The sequence below is a fragment of the Salvia miltiorrhiza genome, chromosome 4 (genome assembly GCF_028751815.1).
Source record: "Salvia miltiorrhiza cultivar Shanhuang (shh) chromosome 4, IMPLAD_Smil_shh, whole genome shotgun sequence".
NCBI lineage: Eukaryota > Viridiplantae > Streptophyta > Magnoliopsida > Lamiales > Lamiaceae > Salvia > Salvia miltiorrhiza.
In genome coordinates, this window is record NC_080390.1 from 12,755,203 (window position 1) to 12,763,581 (window position 8,379).

Consider the following 8,379-nt stretch of genomic DNA (forward strand, 5'->3'; position numbering starts at 1 on the left):
TCTTCAACTAATTCTTCAACCGATACTTCAGTTGGTATCTGCAGTCTTCAGTCTTCAGTTCTTCGTTCTTCAGTCTTCAGTCTTCAGTCTTCGACACCGCCAGCTAAACTAGAAACGAACTCTAACACTTGAGTTCAAAGTAATTCTAGTCTATTACAATTAAGTCCTATGAATTTTGGTATCATCAAAACAAGGGTTAGGATATTTCACAAGGTTCCCAACACCTTGTAACTTCACAAATCAAGTATGGAATAAATTCCATCTTCCACGTAACTATGCTACCATAATCAACACAGTTCAAGGGATTTAATAATCACAATGCAGGACTAAACACTCTTTTATGCTCTCTATTAATTTCCGCCAAACAAAGTCTATTTTCAATAAATATCACAATATACACTCGACTTCACATTTTTTCTTTTCTCAACATTTTTTTTCTTTTCTTTTCATAACTTTTCTAGAGCTTATAAGAGTAAGTAACACAAAATCATCCCTCTTTCTCATGACCCACTATGATATTCACCACACAAAGATCCCCATATACTACATCACCCCCTATCATCCGGCTAAAGAATAAAAGCTATATAGTCTCAAAGTGCATAACGAAGGATAATTTTTCGTCAAGGATAGTGTTTGGGATAAAAATGTGGCTAACAAAAGATGGCCTAAAATCATCTCCTAATCCTGGGCACAACAGCAACCTCAACACAGAAACCATGGCAAATTCTAGAAGATCACCACATGCATGACAAAACTCATAACAAAGAATAAACTGTGTATAATAAACAGTTATGGCTCAAAATCTCACAGGTTTATTCAACGTCCTAAAATCAAGGTCAAAATCACTCTAAAGTTATGCAAATCAGTTCCAATTATGTTCCACTTATCAAAGAAGATTGAATTCCAAGAAATTTTATCACATAAATCATCATAAGCCTCTCACCAAAAATCTAAAGGAGTAATAAACAACTCAAAAGCATTGCAGAAAAGCACCAACCAACACAAACAACATAAACAGAAAATAAAGAACAAACCAAACTCCAACACTCTACGAAAACAGATCAAACACAAGCAAAACAGACTAAACTAAGCGAATAAAAATGAATAAAAGAAAGAAAAATAATGCAAAACATAACCAATCTCCATCCCCCTCCCACAAACTTATCAAAGAGAAAAAGCTCGAAAATAAGTTTGGAGGGAAAAATAGATAAAGATTATGTGATGCATACTTACAGAAATGCAATCAGGAGGCCGGCGGATCATGAAACTGCCGGAACTCGCGCAAAAGCTCCTCCTACATAGCCATCTGACGCTTTAGCTCAGCTTGCTGATACTCCTCAAACTGCTGCTGGCGGCCGAACTGCTCACGTGTATAAGCCTCGAAATCTGTCTGGAACCGGTCGGCCCCTTGCTGCACCATCCTTATAGCCATCACGTCTCCACGAACGACGGTGAACTGGGCATCCAATCTACCCATCCTATCGGTCAACTCGATCATGTCATAGTATGCTCCTACGCCGGTAGTAGCGCCCTAATGTCCATGAGGGGGAGACACCGCCTCTTCCTCCTCATTTACCTCAACCTCGACCTATGCTTGCACCCTGTGCCCGCCTTTTCTTGGACCATCCAGTGCACGATGAGCAGGAGTGTCCAGCTTCCAATTGGTCATGTCATAACGACCATTTACGGTAGTGAATGCAGTGTTGGACAGGGGAAAGTGATCCCCTTCCCTCAGAACAAACTGGAAGGGCAGATGAACTCGGGAAATCACTCGCATATCAAACATCCGGCGGGCATGTAGTAACGTTTCACCCCTCATAATCGGCTAACCCCCACCTCGCGACAGAAGTGTAGGGCAATGGTTGTGAGCATCCCTCCGATAGTAATAATGCCCTTGGTGGCTTTGGCGGCATTGTCTAATTGCTGAACCAAGATGTCGGCGAAGCTGATGTAGGTTCTTGTGAGCATTGCATAGATAATGTAAAGATCCAACTGGCTCACATTACTGTTCTCCTTGCGAGCGAGAATAGTATGGGCAATGATGCGCTGAACTGGCCGAAAGACCGGGTTTCTGATGCTAGCTGCCTTGGAGGTCCCCGATGAGTATTCACCACCCTCGGGTTGCACCAAATCCCGCCACAACTCCTTTGGTCTAAATCCAGCAAGATGTGTGAAAGCGCAGTTAGTAGGTGTCGCAGCCCGATTCCGACACTAGTAATAGCGGGGACCGAGTATCGATACGACTAATAAAAGAAAGGGGGAAAATAGAAAGAATACATAGATCAACAGCGGAAGCTCGCAAAGAAACATGCTAAGGAAAAATCATCATAAATCATCAAAAGGGTATATTCGTCAATATTGTCATAACTTGATAAATATCGGGAATCTCATCATGAAAAGCAAAACGGGTATAGCTCATTTTTCATAATGAGGAATAATATGGAGAGTATCGCAGCAAAAGGCGAATCGATTATATGTATGAAGACATATAACCGTGAGTGTATTGCTTGATTTTCAAAGGAAACTAAGTATCTTAAACATCAAACTCTATTTAACATAACTTCATATCAAAACTCTATCGACAAAACAGACATACAATAGAGAAAGAAAACGTCAACCCGAAACATTCTCCACCAGCACCGCACCATACTCCCCCTCCGCTTATCCTGCACGTTTAGAAATACATGCAGGGCGTGAGTACATAAATACTCAGTGGACATATCGCCGAAAAACAAAGTTGCTCATAGAGCTATAAATTTGAAGCTTGCCTCATCTCAGCAATACACAGAAATAAGTTAGCATCAATGAATCTGTGCATGCAGTTTTCATAATCAACATCATAAATAAGTAACTGCGCAGTTTAAACATTCATCATGTATGTACCACATCCACTACTCATCATCAAAGGTACTGAGAAGTAGGCCTCCCTCTCAAGTACCGTGACCGGCCGACCCGAAGACGGCTCACAGTCACCTCTGTGCACAAAATCCCGTTTGAGGCAGGACCGAATTCGTCTCATCAGTAGAGGGTAACACACAAGCTCAACATCAAAAATTGGCAAGTCAAACAGTTCTCAAATATCATTTATCTCAAAACATTTGTTAATCTCATAACATCATAAAATCATTTTTAGAAAGCTCATACGATAAACATATACTCAAAATATTGCCCACCTGAAGACCTTACTCAAAATCTCCCGTCAAAGTGGAGTTACTTACTTCCTTGCTCTTCTCGTGTCTTCAGGGACCATCATCATCATCGAAAGTTCATGTCATAAAATGAATCTCGATTAGAACTCATTGACTAATTCTCAGGCTTTATCTCATACTCTATCTCATATTCTATCCCTTTACTCAACTCTATATAAACTCTCCACTCATCTCACATCCTCAAGTTCAATGATAGGTTTCAAGAAAATCATGGCTCTAAGTCTCGATTTATCTCTCATATAAGGTTCGTCTAATCTCATTCAAACACATAGGCAACACAATCACATAAGGCACATAAGAAATCACAAACAAACATCATCAAAACATGCTCTGTTTTTACACTGACCCAATTTAAAAATTTAAACTGTTCTGACTCCGACATCTCCTAGACTCAAGACTCATATCAAAAGAAAGGTCTACGAGTCTAGTTTCATTTAAAAAAAAGTAGAGTCGAAAACTCCAAGTGGTTTGAGAGATATGATGTTTTTACCATGATCTACCATTTCTGGCAGTTTTGTGTAACCGAAAGTTACAATTTTTGAAAAATAGTAAACGTTGTCAAAATGGGCTCAACTTTGGTGTATATCTAGCTAACACAATAATGTTGATACCATAAAAATCTGGAAAGCTATATCACATAGGAAGCTACTGAAATGAATGACTCTTTCCCCTGTTTTCTGAAATTCTCGGTAATAATGCACAGTTTAGGTTTTGAATTTTAAAGAAATATCAAACGAAGTTGAAATGACTTAAAATTTTACCAGGGTACTCAAGATTCATGTAGGGACTTGATATAAAACGTTCAAAGATATTTGACATCGACAAACCGTCGATCACAGTAGGTCAGTAAGGCCTACGAAATTTCTCCAAAATCTCATCTCAAACTCTTTATATGCCCAACCACATCAAAACGATCGAGTGATTCAAAAAAAATATGCTCAACCTCGACTCTTCTCATCTCATATCATTCTCGAACATCAACTCAAAGCAAAAGCAAATCTCACTTTAACTCAATTAAATTCCCATGGCAAACCATAGCCAATATCCTCAACATATACTTATTTCATGCTCAAGATTATATACTTAAATGATTTCACACAATTAATCACATAGATTTATTAATCACCCTAGTTTTTATTAAACTAAAACTTTTGAAATACCACTAATCATGTATAACCTATTGATCAAATCATAGATCTAACATCCTAGGTTACCAATTAGCACAAATCAACATCATAAAACAAGATCCCATATAGATACACATATATGTCATCTTCTTCCTCAACTAACACTTTCATTTTTCACTTCTCTACCTCAAGCTTCAATCTCATCCATTATTAATCATCTAGATCATCTCATAAACTCAAATCCATCATCACATAACTCAAGCCAATTCAAGAAAAAATAAACAACAAAAATTCGTAGGGTTTCAAGCCCCTAATTTTCGAAAATTTCCTAGGAATAAGTTTGGTGATTTTCTAGCTCAATCATGATCATATACTCATTCACATATCATGAATATGATCAAATAAATAATCTAAGATCACTTACTCAAGGATTTAAAAGGTGATCAAGACTTTGCTCCAACTTTGATCTTAGCTCTAGCTTCTTGAATTTGATGAGATATGATAGTATTTGATTGGATTGGATGGTGGATTATCTCATAGTAGTGTTTGATGAAGCTTCTCTAAGCTTTCTTCAATGGACATCAATGGAGTAAAAGAGAGTATAGAGAGAGAGAGGGGAGGCCGAGAATGGGGAAGAGAAGGGAGGGTGTGTGCGTGAGTTATTTGTAGAATTAGGATAATGACTTGCTCAAGAATTTTATCCCACTTGAATCAAAGTGTTATCCCAACATTTTTACTTTATAATTAAAGCATGTCCCCTTTAACTCCTACCTCCTAATCCACTTGCCATTTAAGATAATGTGCATGTGGTAAAAACAAAATATCTCAAGTGTAGTACACTCGATCTCGATCTCAGATACTCGATCTCAGCTCTGCCACCAGAGCAGAGCAGAGCTAAAAGACTCGGCCAGAGCAGAGCTAAAAAGCTCGCCAGGGCAGAGCTGGAAACTCGCTAGGGCAGAGCTAAAACTCGCCAGAGCAGAGCTCACATCCAGAGCAGAGCTCACATCCAGAGCAGAGCTCGCAAGTCAGAGCAGAGCTCACATCCAGAGCAGAGCTTACATCCAGAGCAGAGCTCACATCCAGAGCAGAGCTCGCAAGTCAGAGCAGAGCTCACATCCAGAGCAGAGCTCGCAAGTCAGAGCAGAGCTAACTCGGTCAGAGCAGAGCTAACTGACTCGGCAGAGCAGAGCTCGATTTCAGCTCTGTCACCAGAGCAGAGCAGAGCTCGGCTCAACATCAACTCTGCTTCCAGAGCAGAGCTCAGTTTTCAGCTCTGCCTCCAGAGCAGAGCTCAGCTACGCCAGAGCTGCCACCATTTTGACGAAAGGAAAAGAATTTTTAACCTCATCAAAAAAAAAAAACAAAAGCTCAAACTATTGGAATATGTCATCTCATCATAAACTTATTTATATATATCTCAGTAAAATATTTCTCATAAAAAAAAACTGATATGCAAAATAAAAAAAAATAGCTGTATGCCATTTCCCGATTTAAAAAAAATAATCTCGTTCTCCAAAATCTCGAAAATAAACCGTGTTAAGATAACACAAAACAAATCACACTCACATCATCGTAAACAAATAGTCATGTAGAAAAATCACTCAAACCATCTCAGATAAAACACGGATACAATTCTTATTAAAGCAATCAACAATCATCTCTCAGATCGACTCTCCCTTCTATAGGGTTTCTCACTCACTTATCTCAACTCTATTCTTCTTCAAATGTTCCTATTAGCAATAGGACAATTAATCTCACAGATACCTCTGTATCCGTCATCGGGAAAAATAAATTATGCTCTTTCCTCAATTCAAACAGCATCTCTATTTCAACTCATTTTCTCAAACTGCTCACTCTCTATCTTCATCATTGATTCTATCAGACTCATATCTCCATCTAGAATAATAACTCGTCTCATCAAAATAATGTAACTCTAATACTCAATATTTCTATTTATTATCATAACTCCATCTCATCTTAATTTTAATCTCATATCTCTGTACCGTAGTACTCTCTGTAGTGTCTCGACACTACTTCTACTCATAAAAGTACGGGGTGTTATAGTAGGACACTAAAAAATGTTGTTAATGGTGCTCATGTCCACATCATGCTCCCTATTTTTGTTGAGCTGGAAGGCCATAGAGTCAGGATATGTCGCTGACATCAATCTCTCATCAAATGTGCTAATCATCTCGAGAATAACATTTCGATCGTAGGCCATCCTCCTTCTAAAATTCGGCTCCACCCTATGTTAGCAAACAACTGTTGGACATCTCCATAGACCTCCCATCTCTTGAAGCACTACCGGATCAGCATAACGTGTGGGCTATATCTTCCGGTGCCACAGTGCTGAGAACTTTGGTCGATCTAAATCCGACATGAGTACCACGTCGTGATACTTTGGCTGATCGGGTATCAATGGAGTACTTCTTGACCCCGAGGCTCCAACGCTTCCGTTTCGTTTCTTTGGTGCCATTGTACCTACAAAAATTTTCAATCAATTCCAAAGCACCACCTAAAACCAACAAACCAACATAAATAAAGCAATGAAGCCCCTAACTTAGCAAAAACCTCATGTAAAAGTCATCCCCCTAATCCAAAACTCAATCATTTAATCCAAACACTCCAAGTTAACACTACTCATATGAATAAATAAAACAAACCCAACCATGAGTAAAGCCTACTTCCCACAAAAATTCAAGCTAAATTATCCAACAAAGCGATATACTAGCATTAAGATAAATCCCAAGTAACAAGAACAAGGAAATCAACTAGTGCCTAACATACTTCAATCCACAACTAAACTTCACAAAATATACACTACACTAACTACTCCAAGATCATAAAATCGAGCTAAATCACCAAGCTAGGCTAGAACAATAGCAAAATCTTAGCAAAACTAGCAAGGATAGCAATAAAATCAAAGGAGAGAAGCGAGTTACCTTGAATCTTTTAGCAAAAACAAGTGAAGAATCACAAACCCCAACACAAAGACCTCCAAACTTGAATGTAGATGAAAAAGAGGAAGAACACTCAAATTATTCGGATGGAATGGAAGATTATGATGTGGGTAAGAGATGTGTGGAAGGAATTTGGTGAATTTGAAGTGATTTGGGAGTAATTTGATGCAGAAAAATGGAGATTTTCGTGGGTTTTAAGTGAGAGGAGGAAAAGAGGTGAGAGAGTGAAGAAAAAGGGGAAGAAACACATTTGAAACACCACTTACCGCACACATGGCGACAGCGCGGCGACCTGACGGTGTTCGGGCGACGGTCGCCGGCCCTGCGAATTTTTTTTGAATTTTTTTAAGAAACAGAAAAAAAATGAGAAAACTAGGAAAAATAAGAAAAACGAAAAAAGAAAAAAACTAAACTAAAGAAAAACAAACCAAAAGAAAGAAAGCAATAAAAATTGGTTACCTCCCAAAAAGTGCTAAAATTAATGTCTATATCTTGACGATACCTCACAATTATGGATCATTGAATTTGGTGACTTCCAGACCACGATCAACATCCAACTTGAAGTAAGGCTTGAGGCGATGACCATTAACAGTGAAAGTAGTGCCATTAGCAGCGAACAGCTTATACGTTTCATTCCAATTGCTCTTATGCACCACATATGAACCCACCCACTTTGATTGCAGCTTGCCAGGAAACAAACGCAACCTAGAATTGTACAAAAGAACCTCTTGCCCCGGCTTGAACTCCTTAGTGCGAATGCTCAAATCATGGAATTTCTTGGCCCTTTCCTTGTAAATACGAGAACTTTCATAGGCCTCATTCCTCCATTCATCCAACTCGATTAAAAGATCACGCCGAGTGAATCCTGCCTCTTTGAACTCCATGTTGATTCTCATCGTTGCCCAATAAACTTTGTGTTCTATCTCAACAGGTAAATGACAAGACTTGCCAAAAACAAGTTGATAAAGAGACATACCAATAGGAGTCTTGTAAGCAGTGCGATACGCCCAAAGAGCATCATCCAAATGCTTCGCCCAATCTTTCTTGTTGGCAACACTCTTCTCCAAAATCTGCTTGATT

The 8,379-nt window shown here is 38.9% G+C and overlaps 1 long non-coding RNA gene across 1 annotated transcript; it reads right to left on the bottom strand.

The window, feature by feature from the left end:
- Positions 1 to 2,518: 2,518 nt before the first annotated feature.
- Positions 2,519 to 4,974, bottom strand: LOC131022775 (uncharacterized). The gene is made up of 3 exons (XR_009101417.1): positions 4,761 to 4,974; positions 3,174 to 3,237; positions 2,519 to 2,666 (listed from the first exon to the last, which is right to left on the bottom strand). It is a non-coding gene; the product is annotated as an uncharacterized LOC131022775 (long non-coding RNA).
- Between the last annotated feature and the right edge of the window lie 3,405 nt (positions 4,975 to 8,379).